This window comes from Bombina bombina, chromosome 1 (assembly GCF_027579735.1).
Source record: "Bombina bombina isolate aBomBom1 chromosome 1, aBomBom1.pri, whole genome shotgun sequence".
NCBI classification, from domain to species: domain Eukaryota; kingdom Metazoa; phylum Chordata; class Amphibia; order Anura; family Bombinatoridae; genus Bombina; species Bombina bombina.
In genome coordinates, this window is record NC_069499.1 from 1374516768 (window position 1) to 1374533559 (window position 16792).

At 36.9% G+C, this 16792-nt stretch overlaps 1 protein-coding gene across 2 annotated transcripts in view; it reads left to right on the forward strand.

Moving 5' to 3' along the window:
• CREB3L4 (cAMP responsive element binding protein 3 like 4) overlaps positions 1–16792 on the forward strand; it is a 99984-nt gene that overhangs the window by 36537 nt on the left and 46655 nt on the right. The window contains exons 1-2 of one of the 2 annotated variants that reach the window (XM_053704429.1): positions 4016–4053; positions 6380–6466. The gene's annotated coding sequence lies outside the window, so the exon portion shown is untranslated. Of the gene's footprint in view, positions 1–4015; positions 4054–6379; positions 6467–16792 lie in introns of those variants that run through there. The other variant, XM_053704428.1, reaches the window with a different exon arrangement.

Here is a 16792-nt window from a genome sequence, read left to right on the forward strand (position 1 = left end):
GCCTCTATAGCACAAGTCTGTGCTTCTACATATGTGAGTAACATTATTACAGATTCCCTCACCATCAGAGTGGCTGTCTGCACTGTGTGGCGCCTTTGTTTTGTTTTTATCATTACATATATGCCTCACGTTATTGGCTCAACCATGTGCATTGTCTTTCTTCAACAAAGGATACCAAGACAATGAAGCAAATTAGATAATATAAGTAAATTAGAAAGTTGTTTAAAATTGTATTTTTTATCTGAACCATGAACAAAGTTGGGTTTAAGTAACTTTAAATAAGCAATATTTCAGGTTCAAATGGAGGATACCCCTAAGATGTTACATTTGAAAGGATTGATATGCAATACCAATTATTACAGTGATAAAACACCTTGTTGTATGTTCTATTCTGATACCTCTTTTACAGCTGTACAAAATATGTTTATTTAAAATGATAATAATCATAAATACTAAACATTCATTTGTATTCCATCCCTGATTTTTGTGTTTGGTCACAAATTTGCAGTGATGAGATTTGGGGAGATCAGTTTTATAACATAAAGAAAACATGCAAGTGAACCATTTGCTGCCTACTGTTGATCCATGAACGTTGTCTAGGGAGAAAGCAGAGAGGAAATGAATCACTCAATACAAATCACCCAATACCAAACAAGGAGGTTCATATCTTCTGTATTCAGCATATTTTCTACTAAGGGACATAAAATGAACTACAAATGCACAGCATTTTCTTGCAGTTCACTTGCATATGAGATACCTATCTGTGAAATCCCACTTTTGTGTATTCTAAAAATGTATTTTTTAAGGCTAAATGTTATTTATATTAATTTTGTGCATAAAGTTCAAAATACTGCGCAGCAACTAAAACGCCTTTTTGGCAACTCTTTTTTTATTTTTACTTAGGTATTAAAATGTACATTTTGTTTATTTGCTTTAAGTGAAAAGCTGCTAAATAAATGACCATATAATGTATACTACTGAAATTGCATTCTGCAAATTAGTTATTAAAAGTCATTGGTCTGCTGGGGAAAAAAAAAGACTTTTGGAGGAACCTAAAGAAAAAAGCATTAAAATAGAAGAGCAAAAGACTAAAACAGCTGGGAAGTGCTCGGACTATCTAGGTTTGTACCCTTATCACGCAGGCTTTCTTAGATGACCATATTTACAAAAGAATATGTTCTCCCTAAGCAACTGCACTTTGAGTATTTGAGACTTTCAGAAAAGTAACCTCAGAGAAGTAACCCCAAGGATAGATCACTTTATGTATACTACAGGTGCATGAATAATTGTCCTCATTTTATAAATTATAGACACATTAAGACATGGGTAAGGAATGGTGGGGGTCATTATCATCACCATGTCCATGATCTACTATGTGACTCTGTACAAATGATACTATAAATTACTGGCTGGTTGGCATATGGCCCGGCATATGCTGAACAATACCTATTGATACAGTCGTTCATGTTTGCTCTGCATTCAATTAAAAGGTTATGTTTGCCCTGATGGTGAGGCTTTTCACCATGATCTGACACCAGAGATACCTTTCTGTATACCTATTTTTAGCTATGACATTGGTTAAATGATAAGCACATGAGTGAGAGTCAGATGTTAGAGATAGTGACGCATATTAAAGGGATATTAAACACAATTTTTTTTTCTTTTATGATTCCGATAAGAGCATACAATTTTAAACAAAGTTCTAATTTACTTCAATTATCAAATTGTCTTAGTTTTCTTGATATCTTTTGTTTAAAAGCAGGGAATTTAAAGGGAAGGTCAATTTCGATGAATTAGTGCCCAGTAATTAATAATCCTATTAAAAACAAGGGCACTTTAATTAATCAAAATTGACATTTCACTTGTTTTCTTCAAAAACGTACCTTTTAATCCTGACAGCCACTACAGCTCTTCCTACACCCGTCGCAAGCACTCTTCGAGGGTCCAAAATGACGAATCCGACTTCCTCCAATCACGGCGTTGCCTCAGGCTATGATTCCCCTGGGGGGATTGGAGGAAGCCGGATTCGTCATTTCTGACGTATGAAGAGGCTTCCGACGGCCAGGGGAATCGCTGGAGCGGCTGTCAGGATTAAAAGGTACGTTTTTGAAGAAAACGAGTGAAATGTCAATTTTGATTAATTAAAGTGCACTTGTTTTTAACAGGATTATTAAAAACCGGGCACCAATTCATCGAAATTGACCTTCACTTTAACTCAGGAGCACTATATGGCAGCAGTTTTGCAAAAATGTTTTCCATTTGCAAAAAAAACCCACTAGATATCAACTCTAGTTCCTCCCATGTAGTGCTCCAGACAACTAACTAGATATCTCTTCAACAAAGAATACTATGGAAAAGAAGCAAATTTGATAACAGAAGTCAATTGGAAACTTTTTTTAAAATTGCATGCTCTGTCTAAATCAAAAAAATAGATTTTTTTTTAAAAAGATTGTCTATGTACTTCAAATATGTATTAACAGCACAGCCTTGTATGGTAACAACAGGTGCTTCTGTATATTTGTCTTTATGTCACTCTAATGTCTATTGTGCATGTTATGCAGACAAAAATCTTAAAAAAATGTAATTAAAAACAGATTCAGCACAGGATGATAAATGACTCAACTCTGAAGTGGTTATTTTATCTGGATGAGGTGACTTACCTAACCTGTAATAAAGGTTCATCTGTCAGTTTTATATGATAATACATGTATTTTGTTTGTTTGTTTGTTATTGTAAAATATAAAATGAGAATCTAAGTTAATAAGAATATTTGACAACATTAAACTGTTATGTTTTTTTAGAACTATGCATTTACCAATATAAGGATCCCCTTTTAATCTGTCAAAATTTCTGCACAATAACATCATACACAGCTTGTCGATTATTTGCTTCCTTGTGAAATATATTCCAATTCATTAGACAGCAGTTTGGATTAGACAAACAATTGAATTAGTAAATGAAATAAATGCACAATTTAGTTAAAAAGAATGCTATGAAAAAGCAGCATCACAGAGATAGATATATGTAGAATAGATAGACAGACAGGGTGTCCAGTAATTATTCAACCTGACAGTCCGTAGTTTGTTTAAGATATCCAGTACATTTTTCACAAAAATACTGGACAATTAAATGTCTACTTTTTTGTAAAGTCCTTGAGTGTTAACTAAATGTAAAAGGCTACTATGCCTAAATGCATTACAAATATGGAGCAGAAAGGGAGGGCAGTCAAAGGGGTCAAATCACATCGGTTTACATGTTACTGGCAGTCAAGGGGTAAAAGTACTGCTCAGTTGTGTAAATAAACATTAGGTTTAAAATTCAGTGCTAAAGTAAAGATTTAGTGGCATTTTGACCTTTCCTACCATAGTGCCCAGTCATCGACAGATTGTCCAGTATTTTACAGATGGCAACCCTAGATAACAGTGTATTGTTATTTATTTGACCATTTGAGTATTTTCAATAAAATACAATTCTGAAAATAGTTTACATTTAGTTTTGCACAAAAGTGTATATAACTGCGCTGTTAACCAGTCACACTCCTGTCTTCTGTTATCCTCCTTCCAAACAAAGCAGAGCGAATAGTTTTGATTAAAACTGTGCCACATAAGTTTGAGGTTTTACAGTCCCTTCTGTACTAGTTATGGGACTACAATGGCGTACTACAATTTTTGTGTGAACTGACAAGGCGCTACAAACTCTAAATGGAGGACGAAAATGTGACTACTGCTAGCTATGTCCACGTTCTCCGGAATGTCAAATTAACCAACACATTGCAAGGTCTTCATTTGAATAACTTCGCTCATGTCTTTGAAAACATTCTGATAGTACACGGGTTAATTGAAGGATGCTGCTCTTGCATTGCTATGGGAGGAATAATGTTGACTGACACCTAAACACCCAATCATCTTGCGCCTAATGTGCCAGGTTGTCACACACGAGCCATGCCCAATAGTTTTGCCAGTTTTGTATTGGCTGAGCTGGAGCATTTCCAGCCAATGATAGAAAGAGAGTTAAAGTTTTTTGTCTGGAGTGACGTAACGCTGCTGAGCTGCGGTAAGTGAGTTTGTGGTCCCTTAGAAAAACGTTTCTATGGCAACCGTTGCTTGGCCCTAACCCTTATATCAGTGTTACCCTATGCTCAGTATATTGTGCATTGAGACACCAATTTCTTCTAATGCCTATACTGCCCATGGCCATATTGCTATGGACTTCTGTTGTAGTTACACCTGGGAAATTACAATGTATGTGATAAGCAGTGATAAATTTGTATCTATATACAAAAGCTGTCAAGTTAGCTTTTCGAGTAAGTGTCTTGTCTTCAGATGATAATCTGTATATATGTTTTCATAAAATAGTATGTTAAAGGGCAAACTGTGCCTCCTCCAGTGTCATCACCAAGCCTCCGAGATCATCAGCAAGTTCAAATTTATTAACTAGTTCTTAGGAGGTTCCTGCCAGCTGGGGTCTTATACATAACATGTTCCTGCCAATTTAATAGCAAGGAATGGCTATAAAATATCTGGTTTCCATAATATAATTAAAGATGAGTTTGTTAAATTACTTGTTTGTCTAACTTAAAGGGACATTAAACACTTTGAGATGGTAATATAAAATGATAAATTATATATATATATATATATATATATATATATATATACTGTATATATATATATATATATATATATATATATATATATACTGTATATATATATATATATATATATATATATATATATATATATATATATATATACTCTACAATATACTTTATTTATTTTGTCCCCTTTTCCTGTAACTCCATTCTGAAAATGTGAGCATTTCTGTTCTTGTTAGAAATGGTGCAGCACACTGTTATATTCCACACAGCCATTGGCTGCACACTGTAAATGTCCCTAATTGGCCACAGCAGAGAAAGTAACCTACGTTACAACATGGCAGCTCCCGTTGTTTTATAGACATTAAAGGGACAGTCAACCATAGAATTGTTATTGTTTTAAAAGATAGATAATCCCTTTATTACTCATTCCCCAGTTTTGCATAACCAACACAGTTATATTAAAGGGACATGCCACCCACATTTTTTTCTTTTATGATTTAGAAAGAGAATGCAATTTTAAACATCTTTCTAATTTACTTATATTATCAAATTTGTTTTATTCTCTTGATATTCTTTGATGAAAAGCATATCTAGATATGCTCACTAGCTGCTGATTGGTTGCTGCACATAGAAGCCTCGTGTGATTGGCTCACCATGTGCATTGCTTTTTCTTCAACTAAGGATATTTAAAAAATGAAGCAAAATAAATAATGGAAGTAAATTGTAATGTTGTTTAAATTTCTATTCTCTATCTGAATCATGACAGTAAGATTTTGGGTTTAGTGGCCCTTTAATATACTTTTTACCTCTGTGATTACCTTGTATCTAAGAACCTTCTTCCAGCCCCCTGATCACATGACTGTGACTGTTTATTATCTATTGTCTTAAATTTAGCATTGTATTGTGCTAGATCTTAAATAACTTTCTGTGCCTGAACACAGTGTTATCTATATAGCCCACGTGTACTTTCTGTCTCTTTGTGTTGAAAAGAGATTTAAAAAGCAGGTGATAAGAGGCAGCCCTCAAAGGATTAGAAATTAGCATATGAGCCTACCTATGTTTAGTTTAAACTACGAATACCAAGAGAAAAAAGCAAATTTGATGATAAAAGTAAATTGGAAAGTCAATTAAAATTAAAAGTCCTATCTGAATAATGAAAGTTTAATTTATACTTGACTGTCCCTTTAAAACTTTACACTTATTTCTTTACTATTTAAACAACTAATGAAACTTAAAAAATAAATCTACATGTTACTCTGAGACAAAAACATTTTTTTAATGTATTATTCTATCTGGCCTTTATTTATTTAGAGCTCTTCATAAATAACCAGGTACCCAAACGAATAAATAAATAACATTTTAAAATATGTCTATCCTCTTTTCAAAATCACATGGCACATTTGATTCTTCACAGGCACGTTTGTTTCAGGAAATAAACTGGACTTGCAAGTTTGGCACCCACATAATCTAGGACAACTATACAAAAACCTGGCGACAGTGTGTTCTCAAATTTGTGCCAAATTACAGATAAAAACTTCTTCAACTCTTTGCTGGAGAACTCTAGGTATAGGAGATTCCATAATCAAGACTCCAGTAGTGGTGTACCCCCGATATGTTTTATAGGAGAGAGTGGGAGCAAGCTGATGGCTCTACATAAGAGGCAGATTTGGTTCCTAGATTTAAAATAAATAAATAATATATATATATATAAACCTATAGACAGTAACTCTTTGAAATTGGTGAGGCGTGAAGGAAGATTTATCCTTTATTTGTGTTATGTAGGTAACAGCAGTGAAGCAGTCGGAGAGAGAGGAAGAAATGGAAAACTCTGGTGACTAATGAGAGGAGGTGTTGAGCTGTCCTGAGAGGGTAAGGATTTCAATGGAGCCACAGTGAACAATGCAAAGGTTGGGGGAGCGGAGCCAGTGTCATATTGGCAGCCCCATCACCACTTAACTGTGCTTGTACAAGCATACTGCATTTGTTGCATAGTGCATTTTTTTTAATTGACAGTAAAATGTGTGTATGGTGGCTTGACCCATATGCACCTGTATTTTAGCACAATAGAAGAACAAGCTAGATCCGTATCTCTTTGAATCTTGCTATTAAATGATAATAAACAAAACAGTCCTGTTTAACAAACATAGCAAGATACACATCAGTATTTTTATTATTTAGTTATCAAATTCTGTTCTGTCCAAGAAATGAAGATTGCTAAGAACTGTAACTGCCCCTTTTAAGAAATAGTTGCACATGAAAATGATTTCACACTATGAAGTAATTCTTAAAGTTGGCAGATCTGCTTTTACGTTATGAACAAAATAAATAAAATAATAATGAAGAAATATTGGAGGTGTTAAATGATTTGTGGGCATTTCAGCAATGTATAATAATAATATGCTACAAATATGCAAAGCAGTACATCATACAATCAAAAAATACCTAAAAACCAGGGCTTGCATGATTTAGGTTGGTAATGAGACTGTGTGGTAGCAGTCATTTAATCCTCATATTAGAGCTACAACAGAAGTGATTATATCCACTATGTGTGCAGAAGGAAGTATGAAGAAAATCATAGGTTCCATCCAGGACCGTCTTTAACACAGGGCTAAAAGGGGCAGCTGCCCAGGGCCCAGTCTCTTTTTTTATGGTTCATACCAGACTGCTGATGTGACATGGCGAACACACACATTCAGTCATAATACTGTCACAGTCAAAAGTACTTCTGCTATATTTAAAAAAAAAAAACTGCCAGACCGTGCCGGTGTCATGTGACATGCCAAGCTATTGCCATATGCTGTTTTAGATGAGCACTGTGCAGCACTGAATGCAAAGCCCTAACTTGGCATCCAGCCATTCCCACTGCATCAGAAAAGGTCCTACTGGGGTTACCACTGTTACCAGGTAACTGCTCTGGTGGTGGGGATTGTTTCTGGGTAGGGCTGACTGTAGGCGCATGCAGCAGAAAGCTGGAGCGGCAGACACATGAGGATTTGAGCATCTGTGCAGCTGCATACATTGCTCTCTTCAGTCTTGAGGCTGTGTGACTCATCTCACACTGTAGCCATGCAGCCTTGGGAAGACAGCATCCAGTCTGCTGGTCCCCTTAGCCCGGCTCTTTCCGCTGTGGCCCTAAGATCAACTAACTGAAGTTTGTTACGGGAACAGTGCTTTGTAGAAAGGTGTTAGTGGGAAGAATAAGTGAGTGCACACACGCCCCTCCCCATGCAGCATTGTCTAGTGCAGGGTGAGAGGGAACTTGTCCCTAGCAAAGAAGTGACATGTGCTGCTGTGGCTGATGTCTTCACACATTAATGTAAGGTTTATTTTTATAGTTTTTGTTTTCTCTGTGTCTCAGATTTTACAGTTTCCCATAGCAGTTCTGCTGTTCCAGTCAGTAAACTTATATTTGGCTGCACCTCCATGCTTCTTCCTCCGTTTTTAACTTGCTTTGCTCCTGTTGGCTGCCCTAAATATCTTTAACCAGCTAACCTCACACCAGAATCACATTCAAAAGAATATTAAATAAATCCACAGTGGAGGAATTTATACATTTATTTACTTATTAATACTGCTTAGATACAGTTTCACATATTGCAATTTACTTCATTTTTTTTAAAATGATTAGCCCAGCAGTAGATGATATTGATTTAGTTGTTTTTTGGGATGTTGGGGTGGAGAGCGAAATTGCATGGGGTGGGGGGGGGGGCCAAGAAAATTTTTGCCCAGGGTCCAGTCAATATTAAAGACGGCCCTGGTTCCATCTTGATTTTTAGGTTATGTAGGAGGTACTTTTAATACTCAAGAGGATTTTTTCTAGGTAGGTTATGTTGTTTGGGTATTAGGTGTAAGGGTGCATTGTGCATGAGGGGTCATATATGGGAAAGCTTATTATGGCGGGATCTTAGTTTGTTTAGGATTTACAGATATGGAACTCACAGTTTTGTTAGAGTTAATGGCAAATAAGGCTAACTCACTTAAGATTAAAATGCTGAGGATCCTTGAGACATGATTCACTGCTGTACTAGTAATTAAGTCTACAAATGGGAGAGATGACCCTATGAGCCAAACACCAATCAGGCTATTTAACCAGGTACCATTTTAGTTAGGGCAATCTGTAGTAAATTGCTACTTAAGAAAGATATGCAGATATAGGGAATGAGTAGATGGGCATAGGGCTGGATTCACAGCAGGAGCTTTTGCTGCAAATTATTTCATGTGCATTTCACTCCAAACACCCACCCTACCCTACTTTAATACAGTCTTGCAGTCCAGTCCTCATTTTAATATATAAACTAGTAGCCCAGATAAAAGTAGCTGAAACCCCCCAGCAGTGCTCTGCGTATCATAAGCAGTACTTTCACTGTGTGTTTAACCGCTTTGCAGGGGTTGAACACATAGACCTTTTACATATTCAGTGGACCCCTTTTGTGATGACACTATTTACACCATGGCCTCTAGTTATCAACGTGTCTACTTACCTGCCTTCTCCGGCCCAATACGCCCGCCTAAGCTCGCCTACCATCGCCGCCGCCGACCTGAAAAATCTCGCCACAGTTATCAATAAATCTGTCAAAAAGCCGCGCACCAAGTACGGGGCGATGAGCAACGGACTGTGATAGTTATCACTCATCCGATCTCGCTGCTCTTCGGCTTTTTGACAGTTTTATTGACAAGCTGTCACTAAGCACCCACACTAACTACACTGTTCTACCCCCTATACCGGCGCCCCCGGAGCCCCCCTCAACTAAATAAAGTTAGTAACCCCTAAACCGCCGCTCCCGGACACCGCCGCAACTATAATAAATGTATTAACCCCTAAACCGCCGCTCCCGGAGCCCACCGCCACCTACATTATACCTAGTAACCCCTATCCTGCCCCCCCTATACCGCTGCCACCTATAATAAATGTATTAACCCCTATCCTGCCGATCCCGGACCACACCGCAACTAAATAAATTGTTTAACCCCTAAGCCGCCACTCCAGGACCCCGCCGCCACCTATATTAAACGTATTAACCCCTAATCTGCCCCCCCTACACCGTCGCCACCTATAATACATTTATTAACCCCTATCCTGCCCCCCCTACACCGCTGCAACTATAATAAAATTATTAACCCCTAAACCTAAGTCTAACCCTAACACCCCCTAACTTAAATATTAATTAAATACATCTAAATATTATAACTCTAATTAACTAAATTAATCCTATTTAAAAATAAATACTTACCTTTAAAATAAACCCTAATATAGCTACAATATAAATAATAATTTTATTGTAGCTATCTTAGGATTTATTTTTATTTTACAGGCAAATTTCAATTTATTTTAACTAGGTACAATAGCTATTAAATAGTTATTAACTATTTAATAGCTACCTAGTTAAAATAAAGAGAAATTAACCTGTAAAATAAAAACTAACCTAAGTTACAATTAAACCTAACACTACACTATCATTAAATTAATTAAATAAATTACCTACAAATAACTACAATTAAATACAATTAAATAAACTAACTAAAGTACAAAAAATAAAAAAAGCTAAGTTACAAAAAATAAAAAAAATAAGTTACAAACATTTCAAAAATATTACAACAATTTTAAGCTACTTACACCTAATCTAAGCCCCCTAATAAAATAACAAAGCCCCCCAAAATAAAAAAATGCCCTACCCTATTCTACATTAAAAAGTTACCAGCTCTATTACCTTACCAGCCCTTAAAAGGGCCTTTTGCGGGGCATGCCCCAAAGAAAACAGCCCCTGAAGATCATCCTACCTTTAGCCGTCTTCAGCCAGCCGACCACCTATGGAACCGAAGAAGAGATCCGGAGTCATCATCCAAGGGGCGCTGAAGAAGTCTTCCCTCCGATTGAAGTCATCATCCAGGCGACGTCTTCTATCTTCATCCATCCTACGCGGAGCCATCTTCAGACAAGCCTACGCGGAGCCATCTTCTTCCACCGACGACTGAACGACGAATGACGGTTCCTTTAAGTGACGTCATCCAAGATGGCGTCCCTCGAATTCCGATTGGCTGATAGGATTCTATCAGCCAATTGGAATTAAGGTAGGAAAAATCTGATTGGCTGATCCAATCAGCCAATCAAATTGAAGTTCAATCCGATTGGCTGATTGGATGATTGAGCTCGCATTCTATTGGCTGTCCCGATCAGCCAATAAAATGCGAGCTCAATCTGATTGGATGATGACTTCTGCCGCTCCGGATCTCCTCTTCGGTTCCATCGGTGGTCGGCTGGCTGAAGACGGCTAAAGGTAGGATGATCTTCAGGGGGTAGTTTTAGGTTTATTTAAGGGGAGTTTGGGTTAGATTAGGTGTATGTGGGTGGTGGGTTTTAATGTTGGGGGGGGTTGTATTTTTATTTTACAGGCAAAAGAGCTGTTTTCTTTGGGGCAGGCCCCGCAAAAGGCCCTTTTAAGGGCTGGTAAGGTAATAGAACTTTTTAATGTAGAATAGGGTAGGGCATTTTTTTATTTTGGGAGGCTTTGTTATTTTATTAGGGGGCTTAGATTAGGTGTAAGTAGCTTAAAATTGTTGTAATATTTTTGAAATGTTTGTAACTTATTTTTTTTATTTTTTGTAACTTAGCTTTTTTTATTTTTGTACTTTAGTTAGTTTATTTAATTGTATTTAATTGTAGTTATTTGTAGGTAATTTATTTAATTAATTTAATGATAGTGTAGTGTTAGGTTTAATTGTAACTTAGGTTAGGATTTATTTTACAGGTAATTTTGTATTTCTTTTAGCTAGGTAGTTATTAAATAGTTAATAACTATTTAATTACTATTCTAACTAGCTAAAATAAATACAAAGTTACCTGTAAAATAACTATAAATCCTAAAATAGCTACAATGTAATTATTAATTACATTGTAGCTATCTTAGGGTTTATTTTACAGGTAAGTATTTAGTTTTAAATAGGAATAATTTATTTAATGATAGTGTAGTGTTAGGTGTAATTGTAACTTAGGTTAGTTTTTATTTTACAGGTTAATTTCTCTTTATTTTAACTAGGTAGCTATTAAATAGTTAATAACTATTTAATAGCTATTGTACCTAGTTAAAATAAATTGAAATTTGCCTGTAAAATAAAGATAAATCCTAAGATAGCTACAATAACATTATTATTTATATTGCAGCTATATTAGGGTTTATTTTAAAGGTAAGTATTTAGTTTTAAATAGGAATAATTAATTTAATAAGAGTTACATTTATTTAGATGTATTTAATTAATATTTAAGTTAGGGGGGTGTTAGGGTTAGACTTAGGTTTAGGGGTTAATAATTTTATTATAGTTGCGGCGGTGTAGGGGGGGCAGGATAGGGGTTAATAAATTTATTATAGGTTGCAGCGGTGTAGGGGGGCAGGATAGGGGTTAATAAATGTATTATAGGTGGCGACGGTGTAGGGGGGCAGATTAGGGGTTAATAAATGTATTATAGGTGGCGGCGGGGTCCAGGAGCGGCGTTTTAGGGGTTAATACATTTATTATAGTTGCGGCGGTGTCCGGGAGCGGCGGTTTAGGGGTTAATAACTTTATTTAGTTGCGGCGGTGTAGGGGGGGCAGATTAGGGGTTAATATGTATAATGTAGCTTGCGGTGGGCTCCGGGAGCGGCGGTTTAGGGGTAATACATTTATTTAGTTGCGGCGGTGTAGGGGGGGACAGATTAGGGGTGTTTAGACTCGGGGTACATATTAGGGTGTTAGGTGTAGACAGCTCCCATAGGAATCAATGGGATGTCGGGCAGCAGCGAACATGAGCTTTCGCTATGGTCAGACTCCCATTTGAAAACCAGGTACGTTGGGCCGGAAAAGTGCCGAGCGTACCTAGCAAAAGTAGTCAGATTGTGCCGAATTTGTGTGCGGAACATCTGGAGTGACGTAAGAATCGATCTGTGTCCGACTGAGTCCGGCGGATCGAAGCTTACGTCACAAAATTCTACTTTTGCCGGTGTAAAGGGCTTGATAACTTAGGCGAATCAGCCTCGCCACAAATACGCTGCGGAATCCCAGCGTATTTGAGGTTGACGGCTTGATAACTAGAGGCCCATCTCTAATTTAACAACAGTGCAGTTTTCTTAGCATTTCTCACTCTCAGGTGAAACAAATGGTTTAGAAAATACAGACCCTCTATTAGGCATATATTTTTGTATGATTGAATTTGGGGCTCCTGTGTTTGTAAGGGAATACTTGAAAACTGAGGCGCATTAGTTCTGTTTTTCTTTTCATATCCCATTAGCATGTTTTATTTATTTTTTAGGGGCTACATCCTCACTGGTGCTTTCTCTTCTCACTCCCCCTCCAGTGACCTACTCCTCTCTTACAGACACAGGGGAAAATGTATCATGATTGCAGGCAGACAAGTTTGCAAGTAGAGAACGTGTCCGCCTGCAATTGCCACTTAAGATGCTGCATTGCTAGCAAAATTTAACACTGCACAAGAGATTTATTGTGCAATGCTCTCACGCAACTGACTGAGAGCAGGGCATGTCAGTCACCCCGAACAAACGAGCGTCAGGGTTATTGATCTCGCATCTGAGGTGGTGAAGAGGCAAAAGAAGCTATTTCTGCTACATAAAATTGTTGCTGCCTTGCAAAGCCTCAAAGCTGTGAGTGCAGCTTAATACATCTACCTCACCTTACACTCACACATCTTTCTCTCATGAAGCTATCCTAATAATCAGTCCATGTATCAGTTCTCCCCCCTCTCTATTACTCTCCATGTCATTCCCTTTATTACTATGCCCTACTATTATGTATTTCCTCTCTCTTTCCGCCTTTCTCTCCCTTTGTTGCTGTCCCTTTCTCTCTGTCGCTCCATCTCTCACTCACTCTCAGTCCTCCACTCACCCTTTCACTCTCAAACTCTCCACTTATACTGTTTTTTTTATCTTTTTAAAGTGAAAGTCAATCCTAGCGTTTGTGAAACGCTAGGATTGACATTGAAACAAAAGGGGACTTTCATTCATGAAGTATAAAATACTTTATGCTGAAAGCTCCTTTATTTGTTTCAAGCGTTCGCCGTTCTGAGCTGCTAAGGCAGCCCTCGGCAGATCGCTATTTGGCTGAGAGGTGACGTTTCCACTACTTAGCAAATAGCTGTGCGTGAAATCTGGCTTGGTGCCCTTGGGAGCCGGATTTCGTGCACGGCTATTGGCTAAGAGGTTAAAACGTCACCTCTCTAATCGATTAATTGGCCGATTATTTTTTTAATTTATCAATTAATCAGATAAATATATATATATATTTTTCCTGTATTTAAAATAAAATCTGCATACTGAGTGTTACAAATAAAAAAAAATAAGACTAAAACTTTACATTAACACAACTGCTTGTCCAAATTTTAAGCAGCAGAACACATTTTTATAATTAAGCAAAACAAAACCACAAACTGTTTGAAAAGAGTTAGAACTTGAAAGAGGTGGACTATCACTGTTTATAAAAATCTGTTATTCATTCTATCAGAAACTTTGCATTGAAATGCAAAGAAGTCCACACCACATACTCCTGGCTGAGGCTGGCTCTTTTTGCAAGCTATTTTGCCTGCAGCATAGAAGAGGCGCTCACATGGTGTTGAGGTGCATAATTAGGGTTTTGCCACTTTTGCCAAGTTGGGATATTTATCTTTGTTAGCTCCACCAATGCAAAGTGTCTTCCTCTTTGGCAAGGGGCCTCTGAATAAAGTAAGCTTGGACTTCATTCTAACATAAAAATACCTTAAATATCTATATGCAATGGTATATAACCAGCTATAAGGTTAGGGAAAAAATATCTAGTCCGCACTTAAAATAGCAAATATATACTTATAGAGGTTGAATCTGGTACATATCATAATTTATTAAAAATATAAAAAAAACAATTAAAATAAAAAATAAAGTATAAAGCGCTAAGGACTATACAGGTAGCCCTCAGTTTACGCCGGGGTTAGGTTCCAGAAGGAATGGTTGTAAATCGAAACCATTGTAAACTCAGTTTATAATGTAAGTCAATGGTAAGTGAGGGAGTTAGGTTCCAGGCCCCTCTCAAAATTGTCATAAGTAACATCTAATTCATTATTTTTAAAACTTTGAAATGAAGACTTTAAATGCATTATAAACCTAATAATATGGATTGTATCATCATCAAACTAAGTTTAATGAACAAAAACATTTGCTAAACAGCACCTAATAAAATAATCACACAACAGATTGTATCATCAACAAACTAAGTTTAATGAACAAAAACGTTTTTTTACTTGCATTTTTCAGCAAAAAGTTCTCGGCATTGTTAGCATGTTAGATAATATTGGTCTGCCCCTATTCTATGCATTTCAATCTGCAGTGATTAATAGGCAGTTAGGCACCATCACCTCAAGCAGCTGGACAGGAAGATAAAAGGGAAGTGGCTGCTAGATCTTGCTGCTCGATAGGTCTGGTCTGCTCTGTGTACACATATCAATTTTAGTCTGCTAAGCTTGCATAACTTTGCTGCAACACAAGCAGACAGCTCCACCTACTGGCTATTTTAATTAGTGCATTGCTTTCCAATGCTTTTCAATAGCAGTCACATGACTGAAAAAAAGGTTGTTATTCTGAAACGCCGCAAATTGAACCAGCGTGAACCGAGGGCCACCTGTATATCAATAACAGGACAAAGCCTTACACATTTATCTATACAGTACATATAATCAGCAATAGCAAGCGATCCGCTAATAATTGTGCAAACAGATAATAGTGCACATCAATTCAAATAACAACTCCCATCAGTCTAGGGCTAGGTGTAAATAACAAGCTCAGCACTATATCATGCAAAGCATAGTCCCAAATCACCTGATTTAATATAAACAATCCAAATGATGACTCCTATTATTTCTGGGTAAATTTAATAATAAACTTATACTGTCTTGAAAAAGTGAAAAGTAAACGTCTGTAGACATCCTTTATGCTCAGGACATAACCATAAAACACAATACCATGTGCAGGAGCTCATTAGAGTGAAGCAGCTGGTGCTGTGCACAGACCATCTAATCGCAGACCAACTAATCGATAATGAGATTCGTTGACAATATTTTCATACTCGATTATTATCGATTATATTGATTAGTTGTTGCAGCTTTACTTTTCACAGCAGCTTTTAGTTTTCAACAGTGGCTAAACTGAGAAGGGATAGAATAAAGAGGGTGGAAGAAGCACTATTGTGGCACACTTAATGCTAATAAGGGGTGACAGTTGGAACCATAATCTCGGGAGAAAGTGGGGAAAACTAGTTGGATCATTAAAACTTAACTTTTACTCAAAATCTATATATAAAAAGGGGGGTAAATACACATACATTTAAAAACAACTAAAAAACATATAAGGATGACTGCTCCCTGAATGATGGAGATGTACTATTAATTCCCAATCCGGTTAGCACAGAAAGAAGTGCATATCAGTAGATAGACGGATGAAGTTCAACTTAAGGTAGCGATAGAATTAAGCTATCAAATCATCAGCCAAAGTGGCTGATACCTATTACCATTTATTACCTCTATTACAACTACCAGAACTCCAAATCTTATAATTAAGTTTAAGCTATGAGGGTAGTATACACATAGCCCTATAAAGTCCACACCGTTAACAGCTGGTGCCATTAATCATGTGTTGCAGTGCTTATAAGCTACCAAAATTATTACCATTTATTGCCATATGTAAGTTACCACAGCAACAGTTATATAAGGTGGATAATATTTCTAACATGAAAAGATCGTGCAAGACGCAACAATGTAAGAATCATAGGATTACCAGAATCCAAACAATTTCAAGATCTAGTACAATTTACTGCAATACAATTACCCCTAATATTAGGTATGCAAATACCCCACAAGGTTTACAGGTAGAAAGAGCACACAGGGTAGACAGTGCTAGAACATTTGCAGATGGCAAGATTAAAAACAGACCAGTTATCGTCAAATATCTGAATTATCAGGATAAAACTAATATAATGACATACCCCCCAACTGTCCCGATTTTCACGGGACAGTCCCGATTTTAGGGGTCTGTCCCGCTGTCCTGGGTTGCTAGCCATCTGTCCTACATTGCCCCATGCATAAAAAAAAAGTTAATTTTTTTTTTCTTTTAATTCTATTGGGCACATACTCAGAAGCAGCTGGCTTTTCTCTCCCAGGGTTATATACCTGTTAGATTTCTTGTGGAA